The sequence below is a fragment of the Palaemon carinicauda genome, chromosome 7, assembly GCF_036898095.1.
Source record: "Palaemon carinicauda isolate YSFRI2023 chromosome 7, ASM3689809v2, whole genome shotgun sequence".
NCBI lineage: Eukaryota > Metazoa > Arthropoda > Malacostraca > Decapoda > Palaemonidae > Palaemon > Palaemon carinicauda.
In genome coordinates this window covers 131,070,056-131,085,255 of record NC_090731.1, presented here as the reverse complement: position 1 = coordinate 131,085,255, position 15,200 = coordinate 131,070,056, and the positions used below count along the sequence as shown (strand labels likewise).

The following is a 15,200-nucleotide window of genomic DNA, read 5'->3' as shown; positions in this document are numbered from 1 at the left end:
AGCTAGGTTACGACAGTGGTGAATGTTTCGGAGCGAATGCTTTTTTGATTGACTGCGTCCTGAGTCAGTTATGTGAACGCTGGATTTATTATTTTTCTTTACCAGCGAGGAAGTGATTATTGATTTTCTGAGTAAGTACAGTTTTGTTTATCTTTGCTTATCGTGATTGTGAATGATAGGAACAATTTATTATTTATCTTTGATTATAGTGCGATAGTTCAGTTAGCTAGCAGTGTTCGTAAGTGTTTTTCTTTTTTATTTTGGCAGGCTGTGATTCCTCCTTTGGAGAGGTTTTCTTGAATGTAAATTTGTTTGTTGACGACTTGGCCTATAACAGAACTTGATAGGACTGCTCAAATTGATTTACTTGTTGACGACCCGGACCGAATTTACTTCTGATTGCTGTTGATGATGATGATACCGATGAGGATGATGATGATGATGATTACGCTCCCGGACTAAATCAATTAAAACATTTTGTATTGACTGAGTGTCAAGTGTTGCCATATTGTGGCGTTGCAACCGAGTTGTGGGGTTGGGCTATAAAAGGACTGTTGGCCCTTGTGTGGACAACGACGTCCACACACAAACAAATATTGGTTTTGGTGTGTCACGTGTGTGGGGTAATTTTAAGTCTGTTAGGGTTTTTGCAGGTTATATGAATGGTGCTTTTGGTTATTATATATTATATTATTTGGTGTTAAGTTTTGATTAGTTTTAAGTGTTGGTAATTTGATTGTGGATGGTTATTGATTTATTTATTATAGTTTGTAAGAATATAGTGTTAAGGATATGTTTTGTTTTGATTTTTGTCCTTTCGTCCAAGAGTCCCGCTGCTGATAACGTAAGGGGAAAGTTTGTTTTGTGGAGACCATTGTAAGTAAGTAAGATTCAAGGGTGTGGGGGTTATTTTTGTAACATCCCGCCACAAGGTGATGCTCTTGTGTCTGTTAAATGTGGTTTTTCACTCTGTCCCAACAAACTACAAAGGCTCCCTTCCTTACATTGGCATGTCCTTGTTGAAGAAGGCAACCATCCCTAAGACTCCCCAGGGTGCCTTTGCATGTCAGTTGCCAGTTGCGCCCTTGGGAATTAGAAACGGACATCAAATAACCTCAACTTTCCCCCCTAACCTAACTTACAAGCCATGTCCTTACCTACTTACCTAATGGGCCATTACAGTGCCGTATTCTAAGTTAGCTGTAATCATAAATGTAGGTGGCTGCTATCATACATTCAACCCCTCCCCCCGTTATCTCTACTAGGAATTGCGGGTGGGTCTGTTAGCTGTATCTAAACCCACAAACTACCCGAGTATACTAAAAGACTAAGTTTGCCTAATCTAGGTGTAATGACAGAAATGTTTCATTTAACTGAATGGTAATTCCATTTACGATTTTTAGACTTAATAAACGAATTGGTTTTCATCTCATCAAAATGTTATGTTAGCCACACGTAGCCTAGTTGAGTTGGTGTAGGATCGAGTGTGCATACGCCGAGGTAGAGAGGCGTAACAAAGGAGTAGTTGTGTCTATGGTCGAGAGTTTGTGATTGAATGCCAAGGTAAACAGAGGCGTAGTTGTGTGAGCCTCGAGCGTAGCTGCGCTAGGTAAGCTCAGAACGCACTCTTTGAGCCGACAACGACCAGTGTAGAGGGGAAATGTTGCTCCCCCGTATTATTATGTGAAATTCTTACCTTCTCCCTTGTAAAAGGTATGCACTTGTTCTTGTTATCATGTATGTGTTGTAATAACACTTGACATTGTCTGTTGTGGTTATCTTTTTCTTAGAATGTATCAAATAAAGTACAATAAGTTTGCCAGTATTGAAACTGCTTTATGCTGTGCTTGCATGTGGTTGGAACTGTGCCACCAACCGTAAGTTAAGATTTGTAATATTATTCTCAGATTTATCAAGTTAGTCTTTGAGTTGCCAGGCTAACTGTGCAGTGTAACCAGTAGGTTAGGTATGAGTACAGTGTAGGCTAGGCTACGAAGTGTCTGTTGTTTGACATAGGATCGCTGTCCTAAATGAAGACTTTGTATTACAGGGTACCAGTTTGGAGTACCGAGCATGTACTAAGCTTTTTGTAAGAATAAAAAGACCCCCGGGAACCAGCCTTTCCCTCAACCTCCACTGCAAATGAAGATACGTCGTTCTCCACAGCAAGAGTCAAGTTACCTTAAGCCTAGGCTTAGAGTATTAGCCTATACCTATGATGTACCCGGTATTAGCCTATGTCAAGGCTTGGTTTGTTAATAGATAGGCTAGCCAGGAGTAAGTCGATTGTCCTAAATTGAATGGTGCCTCCGAACTTAGGTAGGGACAATTGACGAAGGTAAGAGTTAGTGAAAAGTCATGTGTGAAACGGCATGACATAGGCATCAGGTTACGACTAGGTTAATAACAGTAAAACTTTACCAGATACAAGACTAGACCCTAGAGTACTGAACCTACTATTGTTTTTTACTATTCACATGAGCTTGGAATTCTTTTAAATGATTAATATATACATATCCAACTTTATTCAAGCAGTTAAAATATAAGAATTAAATTTGCAATTAGGCGAGGAAACATAAGACAGGAACCTCTAGTCAAACGTCAGCCATTGGAAGAGTGGATGAATCATCGAAGCTATCCTCAGTAACACGTCTTCATTTAATAACGACATCGAAAGGTTTATCGGAATCACATATATAATTTTATATTTGAATACAAACGCACAAAATAAGAAAACGGTAACGACAAAATACCTATTGTCTTACGTACACTGATGAAATTGGGAAAATATCCTGACGGGAAGACGATAAAGATACGATGTAAACAAATCGTAGACTACGTGCGTAAAAGTTTTGTTTTTCTATCTATCTAATTTATTTTCTTTTGTCATCTCATTGTGTATGTAAATCTATATTTTTCATATAAAATATCAACACATAATTTCCTTATAATTACAACAGTATAATAGCATTTTTCCCGTGATGAAAATGTGACAATAAAATTCGTCTCCGTTGTACTGTATGTATGCAATGAACCATCCTGATATCATGATCAGAGTACAGTATATCAATATTACTTGAAAAGGAAAGCATGACAATAAATTGACAATGGTATTATTAGTTTAACATTATTCTGCGGACTTGCCTAAGAAATGCGGTGAATTCAATGGCAATGCTGAATTTGTACCAAATTACAAAGAATCGTATCGATGAGTGTGTTTCCCAAATTTGAGAAAGTGGCTCTAGTTGCATTGGTTCTGAAAAGTTATCTAGATTACCAAGAATTAAGTTCATATACACCTATCCTTTATATCAAAAGTGCTGGAATATGTAATTCTTGGACGACTAATTAGTCAGTTAGAAAAAAAGTCGAAGCATCGCCAGAAAACCAGTCAACATACAGAAAATGATATTCTAGGGAGACAGCTATTTGTTCTGTTGTAAATGATATGCTAGAAATGATGGAAGAGAACAAAATGTAGTATCTTGAACTGTTATTAAATTAGTTACGGTCCATCGGTATTGAAGATCAAGCTTTAAGTATCTAAAGAAATACTTGGCTCGTTTACAAATTGGAAACTCTCATTGAGTCATTCGTCACCTGACTCAGTCAAAGGGGTACCCTGGGGGAGAGCACTAGGCCCAAGCTCATTCTGTATTAATACTATTGATATATCATACTACATCGTCATGAAGTGAAGTTTAAATTATTTACAGATGATACTGTCGAAGCTTTAAACAAATTCTAACGTGTTAGGGAAAGGATGCCAGTTTAACAACTAAAGTTAAACGGAAATAAAACTGAGTTTGTGGTGACTAGAAAAAAAAAAAACAACATAAGAAACTCTGGCGACATCTAAATAAATACTTATAAACTAACTCGGTCCCCCGATATCTGGTAAAGTTCGTGACCTAGCGGTATCACTTCAATGTAATTTGTCTCTCAATGGTCAATACTAATGTAGTAAAACCCGCTGGTTATTATATCAGAAACACTGCTTTTATAAAGAAGTATATGGATGGATATTCTGTAAAGAAACTTGTTATAAACTGTGTTATTGCTAGGATTGACCACTGCAACTTAAGAAATTACAAAAAAAATATAATAAACAGAGGAGCAACACTGACATGATTAGTCCCACCCAGAGAAAGGATTACTCGTATACTAATTGAACTAAACTGGCTGCATATCAAAGTTAGAATAGAGTATGAGCTATGTGCAATAATCCATCAAATTATCAGAACTGGGCGTCCAAAATATCAAGGGAATTGCTGCACATCGTGCAGCCAACGACTCGTGTACTTGTTACTTACTTACTTTAAGATACTACCGCTAGAAAGTTATGGAGTCTTTTGACTGACCAGACAGGACTACGTTGAATCCTTCTCTCTGGTTACGGTTCTGTTTCTCTTTACATACCCACACACACACACACACTGAAAAGTCTGGCCTATTCTTCACGCATCCTCCTCTGTCCTTATACACCTGACAACACTGAGATTACCAAATAATTCTTCTTCAGCCAAGGGGTTAAATACTGCAATGTGATTGTTCAGTGGCTACTTTCCTCTTGGTAGGGGTAGAAGAGACTCTTTAGCTATGGTAAGCAGCTCTTCTAGGAGAAGGACACTCCAAAATCAAACCACTGTTCTCTAGTTTTGAGTAGTGCCATAGCCTCTTTACCATGGTCTTCACTGTCTTTGGTTAGAGTTCTCTTGCTTAAGGGTACACTCGGGCACATTATTCTATCTTATTCCTCTTTCTAATGTTTTGTTAAAGTTTTTCTAGTTTATAAAGGAAATGTATATTTTAATGTTGTTATTCTTCTTAAATTATTTAATTTTTCCTTGTTTCCTTTCCTCACTGGACTATTTTCCCTGTTGAAGCCCCTGGGCATATCCAGCTTTTCCAACTAGGGTTGTAGCTTAGAAAGTAATAATGATAATAATAATAATAATAATAATAAATGGTCAAAATACTAGCTACAGAGGGGGAAAATGGATGCTGGAATTATTGAGAGCAATATGGGAAGAAGAAATAATCCCTAAACAGTGGGAGGAAAGTCTAATGGTATTCATATTTAAGCAAGAAGGTGACATCATGGGATGTAATCACTACAGGGGAATTGAATTAACAGAACATGGCTTGAAGGTGTTAGAGAGGATAATCGATGCGAGATTGAGAGAGATTGTAAAGATTGAGAAACAGCAGTATGGCTTCATGGGGGGAGAGGGACTATGGATGCCATCGTTATAGTAAGACAGTTACAGGAAAATAGACCAGAGGGAAACCAGAAGCTCTTCTGTGCTTTTGTAGATTTAGAGAAGGCTTATGATAGAATACCAAGAGAAGTGATATTTTGGTGCTTGATGAAGAAGAAAGTCCCGGAGAGGTTGGTTAGAATGGTAGAGATGAGTTACAAAAGAACAAGGACTAAAGTAATAATAGCTGTTGGAGAAACAAAAACCTTTGAAGTTAGTCTTCGATTGCACCAGGGGTCAGCATTAATCCCAATTTCATTTGTATTGGTCTTGTATGTGTTAAGTGAAGGGATCAGAAATGAAGAGTTGTGAGAGCTGCTATATGCAGATGATTTTGTGATTACTGCTGAAAATGAGGAAGAATTGCAGGGAAGGGTGGTAGAGGGGCAAGAGACTTTGGAAAAGGGTGGTTTGATAGTGAATGTGGATAAGACGGAAGCCATGGTTAGCAGTAGGGAAGTCAGGGACAGAATAGCCATACATGAAAGTAGAGGAGCAATTATAAACCAGGTAGAACAATCTAGATACTTGGAATATACTATAAATCAGGAGGGAGGATGTGAGACTGAACAGGAGAATAGGATAAAAGCTGCATGGGGAAAGTGGACGGAGGTAGCAGGGGTGGTATGTGATAGGAAAATGCCAATCAAAGTTAAAGTCAAAATATACAGCAAAGTAATAAGACTAGTGTTGATGTATGGATCGGAAACTTAGGATTTAAGACGAAAAGAGGAAGCACCACCATAAACTATATATTAAAGTGTAATTAAAAAAAACTCAATGTAGTCTTCTTGGTTGACAGATACAAACTCATAATGAACGCTAATACTAATTTTAACTACGGTAGACAGACAGACAAACCGAATGAGAGCCATTGGTCAAGTTGAAGTGACAATATGAAACTTGCTATCAAGAGAGAGAGAGAGAGAGAGAGAGAGAGAGAGAGAGAGAGAGAGAGAGAGAGAGAGAGAGAGAGAGAGAGAGTAAAACAATATTCCAAATATGAGATGACTTCAGAGAAAAAAGTAATGCCACGGGTACTGCATATATATATATATATATATATATATATATATATATATATATATATATATATATATATATATATATATATATACATACATATATATATATATATATATATATATATATATATATATATATATATATATATATATTTGGGCTCAAGCCATGTCGTCCTGATGGAAGTTCCTATAGGGTAGCTTCCTAGGGTATATTACAACTACGGCGATATTCCCAGAGAATTTACCTTAAGGTACCAGAATTCTAACTCCTGGAGCGAGTATCCCTCCTGAAAGGGATATCGCGACATATCAGAGGACGTATTCTTGACACGCCACATGGCAATCTGCATCCCGAACAGAGATTTCGTCTCGTAGGGGGCGATTGGCAAGAAACGAATTCGGGAAAGAAAAAGGGGGAGCCGCTCCCAAGGCTCCCTATCTCCCGATTCGTATGCGTGCCTGGCGCCAATCCTGGCGCCATCTGTATTCCTTTTTGCGTAGCTTAACAACTCGGTGTTTTTTCCTGTGTTTCTCGCAAATCTTGGATTTATTCTACTTTTCATGGCTTCTCCGTCTTCGTCGGCCTCTGATAAGTTGAGTACAATGTCTTTTATGTATAAATGTAGGCTCTTGGTAAATTTTTGAGTGATTAATAGGATTAATCTTTGATACAAGAGCCGTAGCCTACCGGAGGCGTCATGGACGCTGTCGCTCGCTAGGTATAAGTTTAGTTAGTCAGAGCGACATTCCCGGTTGTTTTGCTTTAATAAATTTTAGCTATTTAGCATTACATAGGATTTCCTTTCGTGCTTAGTATTATTTTGGCGAAGTATTCGCCATTCTGGCCTACGCTAGGCCATGTAGCCTAGTCGTTTGGTCCTAGTACTTCATGCATGATTTTGGTTTTTCCGAGTGTAATAAAAATTTTATTGAAGCTTTAGGCTATGTTTTATACATTTAAGATTGTGTGGAATATTTCCAAGATAGTATACGAGTGAGTTTCGGTGATTTAGGTAATCGATTCTCTTGGTGCCTAGGCTAAGTTGCTTATGGAGCCTTAGTATACTTTCTCATACTCCCCGGTTGCTTTCTTTTCTTCGGAGAAGGTATGCAATCCCTTTCCCTCTGTTTAAGCCTTGGGCTTATCCCTAAGTGGTTTTTTCCGAATTAATTTTCGATAAAACTATACTGGGGTGTTACTGTACCTTCCTGTTCCAGTAAGTCTGGTTCAAAGAGGGACAGAACAACAGAGTTTTTTAGTCTGAGTCTGTGTTTGTCTGGCTTGGGGTAGAGTCTCCCTCGCTGGCCTGACACAGACAAAGGTGGCTTAGCCTCCTTAGGTCACTACCGAAGGTTTCTGTGGATATGATTCCTTCTTTTGTGATCTACCAGACTAGTCCTTGTTGCCGTCCTCGGGGGAGGATAAGTTTCTTTCCCTGGGAGTAGCAACACCTTCCTTGCTTTGGTGCTCTGGGAGCTGGCAAGTATTGCTGGCCTCCCCCCTTAGATCTCCCTTAGGCTAAGATAAGTTTCTTGGCTGCGGGTGATCCGTCACTAAAGCAAGGTTGGTAGGACCCTCTTTGTCCCTTCCCCCTCTATCTCCGTAATGGCCTAGCCATTACAGTACTGTACGTCGTTCTACATCTGGACCTAGTATAGGTTAGGATGTGGAATTGACTCAGCCCCTTGCCGGCCGGCAGAGCTGCCGGCCGGCAAGGGTCTTATATTTTGAGTGCTGCCCGGACCTCCCTTGGTCCCTCATCCATGCCTGCCTGTAGAGCCAGACGGCATTGGTCAGGAAGCCTGAATTAGATTCTCCCCTTCCTTATATGCACTCTTTCGGATTGCCGGGCTTGGAGGTAATGTACACTCTTATCCCGGCATCCATTCTATTTTTCTTCTAGTGCTGTACCCGACCCGGCTGCCGGCCTATGAGGCCGGCAGCCGGGCAGGTGTAGTCCTCTGGTTCTTTTGCTGCCGGCTGGCATCGGTCTTGTACCTTTGCCGGCCGGCTAATGTCAGCCCTTGTCTGCCGGTCACCAAGAGTGTGGCCGGCAGCTGGGTACTACCTTGTGTAGTTGCCGGCCGGCAGCCATTGCCGGCCGACATTGGCTGTTGCCGGCCGGCAGTTGCTGCCGGCCGGCACATGCATTTGAACCAGAGTTCTGCCGCCTTATAGCTGTTAAGTAGTATACTTTAAAGCTAGTATCCTCCTATACTGTACTAGTATTCTTCAGTATAACATATACAGTAAGAAGAAAACTATGGTATGGGTTTTGGTACAGCACTGTGTGTTCTAACACTTTTGTGTTTTCTTGCACATTCCTTTGCTGTTGCCCTACAGATAGGAAAGTGAGTTCTTTCCTGTCTATTATCCAGGATTTTAAAATCATTGCTTAGGTGTGAGCTTCACCTATTTCCTCTGGAAACCTTGCATTGGTTACTCTAGAAGAGATTAACCATTTGATTTTATTATCTGGAAGGCTGCAACAATGGGTTGTGAGGGAAACACAAGTGTGTGTCTTTCCTTTATGAATTGTTATGCTATACTATGCATATCCAGTGATACATAGTTCACTTGATACTCATGGAAATTTCTTCTCTTTACAGGAGGACCCTCCGAAGTGCGGAAATGTTTTCTGCAACGTCCGCAGCAAGTACCTCTGTGGACATGAGTTTTGTAGGAGACACGCAGCATGCGCTGTCTCCAAGGATGATCTCCAGTATTGGGACCCTCAGGTATGTACTGTGTGCACTAATCTGATTACTGAGGCTTTTGATTCCCCTAGGACGGCGGAATCAAGGGATATAGCAAGGGAGAAGCTTCGTACCTGGGTAAGGGGCTTCCAAAAGAACACCTCTGGCCCTTATCTTCCAAGTGAGAAGATGAGGGCGTATCTTTTCCCTAAGGCATCAGCTGATGCAGTGATTCCCCAGCCTCAAGAGGAGATCCCCCAAGGTCAGATCCAGGTGGATGCTGAAGTCGCGGTCGCGATGCAAGACATCCAGTTAGATGACAAGATGTCTGACGTGGACGAGCGTTTGGAAGAAGACCTCCTGGCAGAAGGTCAGGATGAAGTTCAAGCCCCGGACGTCGTAGAGGAAGAGGTCGACGAGGTGTCGGCTACTCCGGTTCAGATTCCGGAGCCTATTCCCTCAACATCGGCCGGTCTCCCAGTAGAGCTGGGACAGGCCCTCTCTTCGATTGTTGGAATGATCCAACAAATGCAGAAGGAGAATCAGGAGAAGGCGGCTGCTATGGAACTGCGGATGCAGTCCCTGGCAGAATCACATGGGCCCCGGAAAAGGCTCAATGTGAAAGACCTTCCCTTGTGCTCAGATGCTAACCCATGGAGGTATGCTGAGCACATGCCGATGACGACTGGAAAGATCGTCATCTCGGATAAGCTGGGTTCAGTTCCCCTAGAGGAGGTGGAATTCTGGCCCAGCAAGGCATCATATCCGGACTGCTATGTCCGGCTGAGAAAAGAACCAGCTTCAAGGGAGGAGACAGAGCCGAAGGAGGTCATAGTCATGGACCACGCTAAGGCTCAAGCTCTACTTTCATCCTCGATGAAGGAGAGGGGCTTCTCTAACTCGAAGGTAGCTGCATTGAGCAAGAAGCTCCCTTCCTTTGTGTCCTCTCCTGCTAGAGCCTTCCCCTTTTTACAGAAAGGGTTTGCGGCTGTCCTAAAGGCAGTCGAGGCCGGCAAGCCTTGCCCCTCCCTGGAGGAGTGTAAACCCTTGTCGCTGGCCCTGCCTATGGACCACAAAGACTGGAAGGACGTCCATCTGACTTTCTCAGTGGGAAAGTTGGAGGCTGATATTGCCGGACGGCAATTCGGCGAGGACCTCCCCAAGTTGTCTGACTTTCTTTTACGAAGAGAGTTCGAGACAAAAGAAAGACTGGCTGCCTCAATGTCTCTTCAGACTACTCTTGAGACGATGGCAAGTGACCCCAAGGTCCATGAAATGTTCATGGTGGTGGCTAAGACTCACCTAGCCACAGTGACGAAGGACCTTTATGGCTTCGTCAAGGCGAGGAGAGCTTGTAGGGAGTTCGTGTTCACCGGGGCTACGGTGAGGCACGAGCCAAAGAAGTTAATCTCCTCCAACATTTGGGGAAAAGACCTTTTCCCTACCGATGTGGTCAAAGAAGTTGTTGATAAGGCCGCCGTGGAGAATAGAAACCTTCTCCAGAAGTGGGGCCTGGCTATCAAAAGAAAGTCTTCCCCGGATGAGGGTCCTCAACCAAAGAGGAAGAATATGAGGACTAGGCTACCGTCTCGGCCAGCCAAGCCCTCTAGACAGCAACAGCAACTGCAATTGCCATTGCCTCCAGTGCCCCAGATGGTGGCACAAACCCCGACCAATTTTCAGTGGGTACCCCAGGCTGTGCCGGGTCAGTCCACGGCATTCACCCCAACGTTCGAAGGACAGTCTTCTTCCTTTCGAGCAAAGCCTAGAGGAGCAGCCAGAGGCTTGTCTAGGCGCCCCTCAAGGGGAAGGGGATTCAGGGGTGGTCGTGGTCAGGGAGGCAAGACCTCAGGACGGCAGTCCAAGTGAAATGATACCGGTAGGAGGGAGACTGATGAAATTTTGGGATCGTTGGACCTTCGATCCCTGGGCCCACAGCCTACTCAAGAATGGACTGGGCTGGAGCTGGTACAGCACTCCACCCCCGTGCCTTCGGTTTTTCCAACACTCCACCCCCGTTCTGGAAGAGTACGTTCAAGAACTGTTGGAGAAAAAGGTGATCCGAAAGGTGAAGTCCATCAAATTCCAAGGGAGGCTGTTTTGTGTTCCCAAGAAAGACTCGGAAAAGCTCAGAGTCATTCTGGACTTGTCGCCACTCAACAAGTTCATAGTGAATTGCAAATTCAAAATGCTAACACTGCAACACATAAGGACCTTACTGCCTAAGAGGGCATACTCAGTCTCTATAGACTTGTCAGACGCCTATTGGCACATTCCAATCAGCCGTCGACTCTCCCCCTACCTAGGGTTCAGGCTACAACGGAGACTATACGCCTTCAGAGCCATGCCATTCGGGCTAAACATAGCCCCAAGGATTTTCACGAAGCTGGCGAGCGCAGCTCTCAAACAATTACGCCTAAAGGGAATTCAGGTAGTAGCCTACCTGGACGACTGGCTGGTGTGGGCAGCATCCGAGACAGAATGCTTGCAAGCTTCCAGTCAGGTGATCCAGTTCCTAGAGTACCTAGGCTTCAAGATCAACAGAAAAAAGTCTCGACTTTCTCCATCTCAAAAGTTCCAGTGGCTGGGAATCCACTGGGACCTTTTGTCACACTGTTTCTCCATCCCGGCGAAGAAAAGGAAGGAGATAGCGGGTTCTGTCAAGAGACTTCTAGATTCCGAAAGGATATCAAGACGCGAACAGGAGAGGGTACTAGGCTCTCTCCAGTTTGCTTCGGTGACAGACCCAGTGCTAAGAGCACAGCTAAAGGATGCAACCGGAGTTTGGAGAAGGTATGCATCAAACACGCGAAGAGATCTGAGAAGACCAGTGCCGCCTCGGCTACGTACTCTTCTCAGGCCTTGGTCCCAAGCCAGACATCTAAAGAAGTCGGTTCTTCTTCAGCCACCTCCCCCGTCGATGACGATTCACTCAGACGCCTCAAAGGAGGGATGGGGAGGTCACTCTCATCGGAAAAAAGTCCAGGGGACTTGGTCCAAGCTATTCAGGACCTTTCACATAAACTTTCTAGAAGCTATGGCAGTGCTCCTTACCTTAAAGAAAGTCTCCCCGCGTCACTCGATCCACATAAGATTGGTGATGGACAGCGAGGTGGTTGTGAGATGCTTGAATCGACAAGGGTCGAGGTCACCACCTCTCAACCAGGTGATGTTGGCCATTTTCCGATTGGCGGAAAAGAAGAAGTGGTACCTGTCGGCAGTTTACCTTCAAGGAGTCCGCAACGTGACAGCGGACGCTCTATCCAGGTTCACACCAATAGAGTCGGAATGGTCCTTAGACGCAGGATCATTCTCCTTCATTCTGAATCAAGTCCCAGAACTGCAGATAGACCTCTTTGCGACGAAAGACAACAAGAAGTTGCCCCTGTACGTGTCCCCGTACGAGGACCCCTTAGCGGAAGCAGTGGACGCGATGTCCCTCGACTGGAACAGATGGTCCAGGATTTATCTGTTCCCCCCTCACAACCTTCTGTTGAGGGTCCTCAACAAACTGAGATCCTTCAAGGGGGGTAGCGGCAATAGTGGCCCACAAGTGGCCGAACAGCATGTGGTTCCCCTTGGCGTTGGAACTACAGCTGAAGTTTGTGCCGCTACCACATCCAGTTCTGACCCAGCGAGTCCAGAAGTCGACTGTCTGCGCTTCATTACAGAAAACCCGGACCCTGCAGCTCATGATTTTCTCTCCCTTGCGGTGAGAAAGCGTTTCGGGATTTTGAAAGCCAGCATAGACTTCCTAGAGGAATATAAGTGCAAATCGACTAGAAGGCAATATGAGTCATCTTGGAGAAAATGGGTGGCCTTTGTAAAGGCGAAGAATCCGCAGGAGATCTCGACAGACTTCTGCTTATCTTTCTTCATCCACCTCCATGGTCAAGGGTTGGCAGCTAACACGATTTCAGTGTGTAAGTCTGCTTTGATGAGACCCATTTTATATGCCTTCCAGATCGACCTAGGTAACGAGATCTTTAATAAAGTTCCGAAAGCCTGCGCTAGGCTCAGACCTTCAGCACCTCCAAAGCCCATTTCATGGTCTTTAGACAAAGTTCTTCATTTCGCCTCCCTGTTGAGCAATGAAGAATGTGCGTTAAAGGATTTGACACAAAAAGTTATTTTCCTATTTGCACTCGCGTCCGGGGCCAGGGTTAGTGAGATCGTAGCCCTCTCGAGAGAGGCAGGTCGTGTTCAGTTCCTGGATGGGGGGGAACTGAACCTGTTTCCGGATCCTACGTTTCTCGCCAAGAATGAGTTACCCACCAACAGGTGGGGGTCCCTGGAGAATCTGCCCTCTGAAAGAAGATGCATCTCTATGTCCAGTAGAATGCCTAAAGGTCTATCTTCGTAGAACTTCAGACTTCAAGGGTGGTCAACTATTCAGGGGAGAAACATCAGGCTCAAATTTATCTCTGAATCAACTCAGAGCGAAAATCACATATTTTATTCGCAGAGCGGATCCTGACAGTACACCCGCAGGTCACGATCCGAGGAAAGTTGCCTCATCCCTAAATTTCTTTAATTGTATGGACTTTGAACATCTCCGTTCATACACTGGCTGGAAGTCTTCCAGAGTGTTCTTTCGCCACTATGCGAAGCAAGTAGAGGAACTAAAGAGATCTGTGGTAGCAGTGGGTCGTGTGGTTAACCCTACTGTTTAACTCTGCGAGGAACAGTGGTCTTAATTGGGACGATTAAGTCCAGGGTGAGTGTGTAGGTACATACTGTACTACAAACTAAATGAGGGCACCGAGTGCCCACATAGACTGTTCCTTTTTCAAAGGTGAACCTAGCATAAGTGCAGACATGTGTGCCGAGCGTTTCTAACGCTAATGTGATTGATTTGTAATACAGACTTTTATGACTTGATACCTCGGTATCTCAAAAAAGTGGCATTGGATGTTTTGTCTTTCAGATAAACAAGTTCTGTTTACTATCATACTTATGCTTAAAGTTTTGGGTTATTCTCTTTATATATATATATATATATATATATATATAATTGTTGTTAACCTGTCTATTTATTGTCTGTCAATAAACTTGTTCTTGAGAACCTTGCGTCTCTTTCACCTGTGTCAATTTATTGGTATAATTGAGCATTTATTCTATGTACCTTATCTGGGATAATTCTAATAGAATTGTTCTTTTATGCAAGCTATGTTGCGTTGGTTTATGAAGTCCCCTAATGGGAGGACTCCGTCCCATAAAGGGACGAGGGCGGTTTTATTAGTTTCTTCCTATGCGGATATAAACCTTCGTCCAATACAAGTATTGTGCGGATTACTGGTCAATATTTCGTATTGACGCAGTGGTTCTTTACAAACTATGCTTTACTTAATATAGGGCGAGACCACTATATTAGCTTGCCTGGTATTCATACATAGGTATATGTACTCTTCGAGACTTTTCCAGAGTCTAGTAGGACTCTTCCCTGTAGGGGGGCAGGAAGCTCTAACATGGTTTATAGTTAGTTGAAAAGATGTATAACGGTAACATCTTAGGTCTCTAGGTCTAGTCGACCGGGAAAAATTACCTCCGGGGAGTACGGCACGTTCTGAGAATCCACAGATACAGTAATGCTCTGGTATACTTCCATCAGGACGACATGGCTTGAGCCCAAAAAACGGATTTTGAGCGAAGCGAAAAATCTGTTTTTGGGTGAGATGGCCATGTCGTCCTGATGGACCCGCCCTTGCCTTTCTAAGAAAGGGCTGTAGGACCCCTCCCTACATACAGTATCTGTAGCACCTCGTGTACGCTACAAGGAATACAGATGGCGCCAGGATTGGCGCCAGGCACGCATACGAATCGGGAGATAGGGAGCCTTCGGAGCGGCTCCCCCTTTTTCTTTCCCGAATTCGTTTCTTGCCAATCGCCCCCTACGAGACGAAATCTCTGTTCGGGATGCAGATTGCCATGTGGCGTGTCAAGAATACGTCCTCTGATATATCGCGATATCCCTTTCAGGAGGGATACTCGCTCCAGGAGTTAGAATTCTGGTACCTTAAGGTAAATTCTCTGGGAATATCGCCGTAGTTGTAATATACCCTAGGAAGCTACCTTATAGGAACTTCCATCAGGACGACATGGCCATCTCACCCAAAAACAGATTTTTCGCTTCGCTCAAAATCCGTTATATATATATATATATATACTGTGTATATATATATATATATACATATATATATATGTATATATACATGTA

At 43.4% G+C, this 15,200-nt stretch overlaps 1 protein-coding gene across 5 annotated transcripts in view; it reads right to left on the bottom strand.

Annotated features, from left to right (window-relative positions):
• Positions 1–2,888, bottom strand: part of LOC137644011 (probable phospholipid-transporting ATPase IIB) — a 238,379-nt gene extending 235,491 nt beyond the window's left edge. For 2 of the 5 annotated variants that reach the window (XM_068376881.1, XM_068376884.1), the window contains exon 1: positions 2,770–2,888. The gene's annotated coding sequence lies outside the window, so the exon portion shown is untranslated. Of the gene's footprint in view, positions 1–2,753 lie in introns of all 5 variants that reach the window. The other 3 variants (XM_068376882.1, XM_068376885.1, XM_068376883.1) reach the window with 2 other exon arrangements.
• Between the last annotated feature and the right edge of the window lie 12,312 nt (positions 2,889–15,200).